Below are 8419 nucleotides of genomic sequence, written 5' to 3' on the forward strand. Positions count from 1 at the left end.
CGGTGAGGACAGCAGCTGCTGGTGTCTGGGCACAATTCTAGTTTGGAGAAGGGTCCCAGGTGGGAGCAGTGGCAATGGGGTTGCTATGGTTACCAGGCTAAGCCGCTACCCATTCTTCTGGGGCCACAGTGGGCCGGGGGCAGGGGGACCCACAGGGGTTCTGGGGAACGCGAGTTCCTGTGTTTGGAGGGACGGGCGTGGGTGGGGGCGGTCAAGCTATAGGAATGGGTGGAATCTGACCGCGACATTGAAGGCCCAGACGTGCAGTCGGCCAGCAGAGAGGTGCCGAGGCTGTGAGCTCGGGTGGTGGCGGGACAGATGAGCAGTGTGGGAGCAGGAGGGGGGATGCCTGGTTCCAGGCACCCCCCCTTCCCTGGATGTCCGAGGGGTCACACGCTCCCCTTCTTCCTAGACCGGACCAGACATTTCTAGGAAATGAAGCTAACCTTTCTTTCTTTCTTTCTTTCTTTCTTTTCTTTCTTTCTTTCTTTCTTATTTTTCATGTTTATTTTTGAGAGAGAGAGAGACAGAGCATGAGCAGGGTCGGGGCAGATACAGAGGGAGACACAGAATCCGAAGCAGGCTCCAGGCTCCGAGCTGTCAGCACAGAGAGCCTGACACGGGGCTCGAACCCACGAACCGTGAGATCGTGACCTGAGCCGAAGTTGGACGCTTCACCGACCGAGCCATCCAGGTGCCCCCTAACGTTTCTAATTTGATTGCCATTTCATTTGTGCCCTATATAATTGCTGACCTCTTGCATTAGTAAACACCGACGACCAGCCTTTCACAGAGCTTTTAAATGGAAAAATACCAAGCCTTGTCGTCCAGACCATGAAATCGGGTTGAGGGCGAGGGCAGGCGAGCCGTGAGCCCCGCAGAGCAGGGCCAAACAGCAGCTCTGTCTCAAGCCGCCCTTCACAGCCCGCTGAGGCCCTTCACAGGTCCGGGGGTCCTGTGCCGCTAACTGTGCACCCGCCCCCGCCAAAACACAACCAACAGCCTCGGCAGGAAGCTCCTTTCATAGTCAGGTGCGCGGGCCGTCCAGGTCTTCCCGGCAGAGTTCAAGCCCAGCGCCCTCCCCGGGGAAACAGCAGGTGACGGCACCCCGCGCGCCTGTTAGGACAGCCACGTGGCTGAGCTCACGTCCCGGAACACAACGTCCGGGCTCAAATTCCCACCAGCCTCGTGACACCACACGGTGATAGAGTTTTTTCAAGTCTCGGTTTCCTTGCCTTTAAACTGGGCATAGAGATTCCCCCATGAACTTGCTGGATCTGTGACAACAGATGGGGACAGACGTCGAGAGTGCTTAGCACAGTACCCGACACAGAGTAGACACGCGGTGCAAATGTCGGCTGTTGTTTTATGTTTGATCGGACGGCTCCCCTCGCGGGACTCGGTCCCCCAAGCGGGCTGCGCTCTCCTTCAGCCCGCAAACCCTGCCGGGCTCTCCCCAGAACACAGCCAATCACACAGCCGATCACTGGGTACCCTCTGCCAAGGGGACACCCCACGCTGACCTCCTGATCCCCCTTGGAACATGTCCCTGCACCCAAACAGAGATCAGAGGCTAAGCTGCTTCCCCCCCAGTAACTCAGAGTGGCAGGGGTGAGCTGCGGCACACGGGCGTCGTTGTCCCCGAGAGTGACTCACCTCCCTGAAACTCCAAGGCGGGCGGCCGCAGGGGCCCCGCAGTTCCCAGCCGCGGGACTCCTCTGGACGCGCAGGGCCGGCCTGTGGGTTCTGCAAGGGCTCGGGAGGGGGGTCGCCGTCACCGGGCTCCCTGCCCACCCCTCCACCCCCATAGACAGAGGAAAGGGGTGTCTGTCCCTCGGGACAGGAGCCAGTCTGCTGTGGAGAAGCCGAAGGACCCTGAGCAAGCCACGGGGTCTGCTGCCCTCGCTCCAAAATGAGCAGGTTGTCTCGGGGGCCGCAGGCCTCCTGTGCAGGGTGGCACGCGTCAGACAACAGGGGACCCCCAGCCTTCAGTGCATTGACGGGCCTCCCGGGGACAGGGCTGGGGGCAGGGCAGGCTCTGGACACCTGACATTGGGAAGCTGCTCCTGTGAGATGGGGGCAGTAAATCACTGAACATTTTTGTTTTGTGGTTTTGTTTTGTGTTAATTTTGTTAATGTCTATTTATTTTTGAGAGAGGGAGACACAGAATCCCAGGCCGGCTCCAGGCTCTGAGCTCTCAGCACAGAGCCCGATACAGGGCTTGATCTCATGAACCCTGAGATCATGACCCGAGCCGAGATCGAGAGCCCGACACTTAATCAACTGAGCCACCCAGGCACCTCTCTTGCTTTTTTAATTAAAGAATGTTTAGATGTTTTTAGTGCTTGCAATTTGCTGTGATATATTTTCTCATTCTGAATAAAGACGGGCTTTCGTGCTTAGTTTTGTTTTCATAACTTTGACCTGCTTTGTCAGGGAGGGCTCCTGTGCTGCAGACACTTTCGGGCTCGTGAAGCCTGGGTCTGGCCCGTCCTCCTCCCCCGGGGGCGACTAAGTTCTCCCTCGCTAGACCTTCCTCGTTTCGTGCCTGTCCCGCCAGGCGACCCAGGCCGGGTCGTGGCTGGGATCCCCGCACGAGCTGCCCCGCGAGCGCGCGATGTTAGACTGAACCACCCGCTCGACGTAAGGCCGCACCGCCCGCCAATCCCTGCCTCTCGCACACGACAAGCTCCCAGCAACGGAATCAGTGGAAAGTCTCCCCGTGAAGACTTCCTTCTGGAAGTGCTGAGAACTTTCCAGACATCTGTTAAGGGGAACGGGATGCTGGAAGCTAATTTGTTTCCTTGACTCACTGAATGAAGCTCTTTAAAATGCATCTGTTTATTGGAGACACTTTGTACAAGACAGAAAAATCGGTGGCAAATGTCACATTTAAATGAGAACAGATCCAATGAATAAAAGCTCAGGCGGCCCTTAACGAGGGACATTATTTTGTTTTAAGCAGGCAGCACAGGATCCTAAGTCAAGGACGCGCGGGGACACAGAGAAGTCCCCAGGAGAAACCTGGCTTCCTTGCCTTTCTGTCCTGCTGTGTGCCAGGCCCCGAGGGCATCCCGCCGGGGAGACAAGCCCCGCAGGGTGAAAAGTGTCCAAAGACAGCAAATGCCAGCTGCCGTGCCCAGAATCCTGACACTGGCATTGTGCCACACAGCCTGCGCCCGAGGTGCCCTCGCCGAGGACTCGGGACGGAGTCACGGTGCCCCTGCTTTGGAAACAAAGACACGAGGTCAGGACCCAGCCAACGGCCACTGACAGGGGCAGGCGGGAGCTGAGAGCTCATCTGTGGGCAGCAACGCCCTGGGTACCAGGGCTCCCCCGCCCCACTCCCTGGTGCCCATGGCGGGAGGAGCCTCCACAGACTTTGGAGAAGTCTCCCCACTCTGGGGGCAGTGGGTTTTGGGTGGAGGCGGGGATTCGCCGGAAAGGCATTCCTGTTTGAACAGGACAGACTTTCCAAGGCCCTGGGCACTCCAGGCAGAGGATGAGTCTTTGCTCCCCTCCCCTCCCCCTTCTCCCCTCCCTCTTCTCCCCCCTTCTCCTTCCTCTCCCCTCCCTCCCCTCCCCTACCCCTCCTACCCTCCAATTCTTCCCCTCCCCTCACCTCCCTGCCACCTGTCCCTCCTTCCCCTCCCTTCCCTCCCTCCCCTCCCCTGCCCCTCCTGCTTGCCTCCTGCCCCTCCCTCCCCCCTCCTCCCTTCCCCTCCTTGCCTCCTGCCCCTCCCTCCCTCCCCTCTCCTCCTCCCTTCTCCCCTTCCTACCTCCTGTGCCTTCTTTTCTCATGGATTATGCTCCTATCACCCTATTTCTCAAAGACAATATGGGCTTTTCCTATCTTCCATGCCCTTGTTCACACAGACCCACCCTCTGCCTGGAGAGCCGACTCCCCTCAGGGAATCTTTCAGGTCAAGTTCAAACATCACCCCCTCTGATCTGAAGTGAAGACCCCCCCCCCTTTGGGCTGTGACCCTCAGCCTCAAGTGTGACTTGTGCTCAGACACAGGAAGCTTCAGCAGCCGGGAGCCCGTCTCCTCCCCCTCCTCCTCCTCCTCCTCCCAGTTTGAGGGCAGGGACCCCCCCCCCATTCGCCACCCCTTCTCTGTCTGGGTAGAGCGGGCGGTCGGTGCTCAGTGGACACCCACAGTGAGGACAGCAAGTCCCGCTCGGCTCCCATGCTTGTGCACTGTCTGGGGGCCGAACAGGCCCTCACGGCTGTAGGGACGGGGGGCCTCTGCACCCACCCGCCCCCTCCACCCGCAGCAAAAGCAAAGCCAGGGCGTCTAGATGATCAGGGTGTTCGGTCACCCAGCCCGGCGCCCCCTCCCGGAAGCCTACTGAGCACAGACTGGGGAAGGAGGGGTGGAAACACCAAAGTCAATTCTCCCCCACTTGCTAGTGAGGCCCCGGGCCTCCCTCTGCGTTGCTTTGTGGTCTAACGCTCTTTGTTCCAGAAGCAGGCCCGTGCGGCGGCCCGAGCGGGGACTAGCGTTGCTGACGGAGAGCTCAGCGAGCCTACCGTACGTCACAGGGGCTGAGAAGGCTCGGGCCCCGAAAGAGAGACAGAGACGGCCACTCTGCGTGCCCGTCCCCTCTGCTTCGAGGCAGGGAGGGGTCCCAGAGCGAGCGCCTGCCCCGAGGAGGTCCCGCACTCTGTGCCTCGGGGACTTGGTGGCACAGCGGACACCTCTGAGATCCGAAGGGACTCCCCTGGCCCACAGGCGGCTCCGCGAGGCCGGGGAAGAAGTCAGGAGCGTCAGGAAGCCTTGGCACAGGGGCCCCAGGGGCCCGACAGCCCCGGGGCAGGAAGGGGAGGCCAGGGCACGGCCCCTCCAGAACAGCCCCGAATGGTCTGTTGTCTCAGCTGGGCCTCCGCGGGACCTCATACCCCACCGCACGATGCCAAGGTCATGAGGCGGCCCCCCTCTGCGGCACCGGGCAGGCGCGTTACGTTTGGCCCACACGACGGCTTGAAGCGGAATTTTGTTTTAATTTTTAAAAATCGGCCGTCGGCAGAGTTTACATAAAATTCAGCACTTCTGCTCTTGCACGGTTGTCCGAGCTGGCGACGCGGTGCCTCTCTTTCTGCTTGGCCACGTGCAGCTGGAGCTCTACGGGCGGTGCCCCCTTCCGACCGGAAGGTCAAGGGCGTTGGATCTGTGGCCACCGAGCCTCGGCCTCCACCGGCCCAGCCCTCAGACTGCTCTCAACCTCCTCGCTCAGGAAGGAGGCCGTGCACAGTGCATTTGCCCACTTCCCTTGACCGCCACCCGGACCGATCCGGTGGGCTCGGCCAGCGAGGCCGCCCTGGGAGCCGCTGTGGCCGGGTGAACGCGAAGTCAGACGTCTTCAAGGGACGGCACCAAGGCGGGCTACCGGCCAGGGGGGCCCCGCACCTGCCCACCGCCACGGTGGCGAGCACTCTGGAATGCTCTCCGGAGCCCCGAAGGCCAGGCGTGCGCAGCGGGGTGGGTGGTGAGGGCTGGGGCGGTGGAACCCAGTGGCGGCAGCCGATGCCCGGGACCAAAGGCTAGCGCTCCGCTGTCGGGCTGGGCGGGTAGGGACGGGTTAGGAGAATCCAGACTATTCGGCTTTATCATCGCCCTTCCTTTCCCACAAAATTGCAGGTGCAAAAGCGTCTCTCTCCTTGCCCCTCACGCGTAGATAATGCCTCCGACGGAGCGCCCGGAAGGCGCGGTCCAGACGTCGGACATTGGTCGTCCCAAACTGCGCTTGGCTCAGCAGTCACCGGTGGGGGAGGCCTGGCGGCTTTCTGTTCCTCCTCATGGTAATGCCTCAGAGACCCCACCTCTCGGGGTGGAGGGTATAGACGGAACCGTGAATGTGGAGGGGCGTCTCTGTGCATGTGGGCACAGCGGCGGGTCTGTGGGCACAGCGGCGGGTCTGTGGGCACAGTGGCGGGTCCATGGGCACGGTGGCGGGTCTGTGGGCACAGCGGTGGGTCTGTGGGCACAACAGTGGGTCTGGTCTGTGGGCACAGCGGTGGGTCTGTGGGCACAGCGGTGGGTCTGTGGGCACAGCAGCGGGTCCGTGGGCACAGCAGCGGGTCCGTGGGCACAACAGTGGGTCTGGTCTGTGGGCACAGCAGTGGGTCTGTGGGCACAGCGGTGGGTCTGTGGGCACAGCGGCGGGTCCGTGGGCACAACAGTGGGTCTGGTCTGTGGGCACAACGGCAGGTCTGTGGGCACAGCGGTGGGTCCGTGGGCACGGTGGTGTGTCTGGTCTGTGGGCACAGCGGCAGGTCTGTGGGCACAGCGGCGGGTCCGTGGGCACGGCGGCGGGTCCGTGGGCACAACGGTAGGTCCGCCGGCCTGCAGTGCTCCACGCCGTCTGGGGACAGGGAAGGAGCCGGGCTCTGGGTGCGTCGACCGCTGTGCACCGGGCCCAGCCATCTCTGCCCAAGGTGCCTCTATGCTGACACTGGCACTCCGACGCTGGCCGGTGTCCTAGTCACCGAGGGTGTGGGAGACGGGAGGGGCCGTCCAGCCCGCAGCTACTAACTGCCCTTCCCTCTTTAGAGTCCTTGAAAGCGTTGGCTTCTTTTCCGCTCAACTGAAGGCCATCTTCTTGTACCCTGCTAACGCCTTCTCTCCCCCGATCCCAGCAAGCAAGACTCAAATGAACAGACGAGGCCTGAGAATTTATGTGCAAAGGTCCTGTGCTCAGGACAGGGTGAAGGAAGTGAAGGGTGTGTCAAAAGCACAGATGCTGCAATCGTCCTTTCATTGATCCTGACAAGCGCGACCCTAAGGAGGGGCGGCCCGCACAGGGTTGACGGTGGGAGGCGGGGCCAGCAGGTGCCCTCTGCCCGCGGCGCGGCCAGCCCCCCCCCCCCGCCCCCGCCCGTCTCCCAGGAGGACGTGTCGGAGCAGAGGACCGTCCTCGGGGAAGACGCAGCGGTGTCCCTTCGGAGCCAGGGCGGAGCGACGCGGGCGGACGGGGCAGCGCCTCACGGTTCTGGCGTCGGGCAGACCGGATCTCGCCGGCCCGCGCCAGAGCCAGGCTGCCACAGGGATGGAAACCGCGTTCCTACCAGCTTCCTCGGTGCCGGTGCTGCTGCTGGTCCGGGAGCCCCGCGGGCCGGATCCGCCGTGCAGAGAAGGGCCCCTCCACCTCCACAGACACCGTCCCATCTGTATTCTAGAAGCTTCCATGGAGGGGGACAGAGGGTAAGGGGGAGAGCAGGGTTTTGAATCCCGGCCCAAATCCTATTAACCGGCAATGCAGCTTGAGCAATTTACTTAACCTCTCTGTGCCTCGGTTTCCTCATGGGCAAACCCGGAGGGCTGATGAGTGCACTGAGCGGGTCAGCGCGGGGAGGGGGGGGAGGGCGGTGGTATTAGAGACATGATGTCATGGAAAGCACTGGGAGGCGCCTGTGCACAGAGCTGCCAACAGCCCTTCTGCTGGTCGAGAGGGTGAACTGACTTCCAGCTCATGCACTCCCTCCTCGCTGACCCGAGTCCCTTGGTCTGTAGCAGAAATAACGTACTTTGCTGGAGGTTTGCAGACCGCTGGCCTTGAAGGTGAAGGACGACGACAAGGCCCAACTACGTTGAAAAACGGCTGAGGAGAATGCCAGCACGTCGTTCAGGGTCACCTCGACATACGAGTGACCCCCTGGGCACCCGCTCCTGCACGCAGCCCCCTCCCTGTTCCCGCGCCTTCCTCTTCCCAACCCTCCGGCTCGTCCTGGACAAGGGAGGCAGTCGCGGAGGCATGAGCCCACCGTCCTCCCAGGTGGCCGGCTTCCCGGCTGCAGCAAACCTGTCCTTTCCTCTCCCAACGTCACTCACTGTCTCTCGGGTGCTGACTTTCCGGTGGCGAGCAGCAGAACCCGAGTTCGGAACCGCTTCTCTGTCCGATGACCAGACGGAGGTCCGGCATCAGCCGCTGCGACTTCTATCCCTCTGCGGGGAGGGTCCTGGCCGAGCACCTGGGGGTCGGGCCCCGACCCCACCCGGCCGCCCGTGGGACCTCGTGCTGCCCTGCTCCCAGCAGCTGCTGTGATTCATTCAAAACGGCCACCGCTGGTTTGGCTCATGCATCTGGAGGGTGAGTGGGCTCGGCTGGTGCTTCTCCCTGGGAGCTGTGTCGTCTCGCTTGGGGGCTCAAGGGTCACAGAGAGGGTCCCGGGAGAGACCAGCCTCAGCTGGGCGCAGGGGGAGGGGCTGTGGGCTCCACCTGCTGTGGGGAGGGTCCCCGAGTCTGCAGGCACGTTTACGGACACCCCGAGGCTCTGTGCCTTCCTCCCCTGCTCCTTTCCACCACCTGCTCCCCTGAAACGCCACCTGCTTGCCCCACCGCGCCGGTCCTGCCCACTGCCCACGGCCCTTGGCTCGCCCCCCCCCAGTCTCTTCCTTCGTCCCTCCCCCCGTGTGC

The sequence above is a fragment of the Panthera leo genome, chromosome B3 (assembly GCF_018350215.1).
Source record: "Panthera leo isolate Ple1 chromosome B3, P.leo_Ple1_pat1.1, whole genome shotgun sequence".
NCBI classification, from domain to species: domain Eukaryota; kingdom Metazoa; phylum Chordata; class Mammalia; order Carnivora; family Felidae; genus Panthera; species Panthera leo.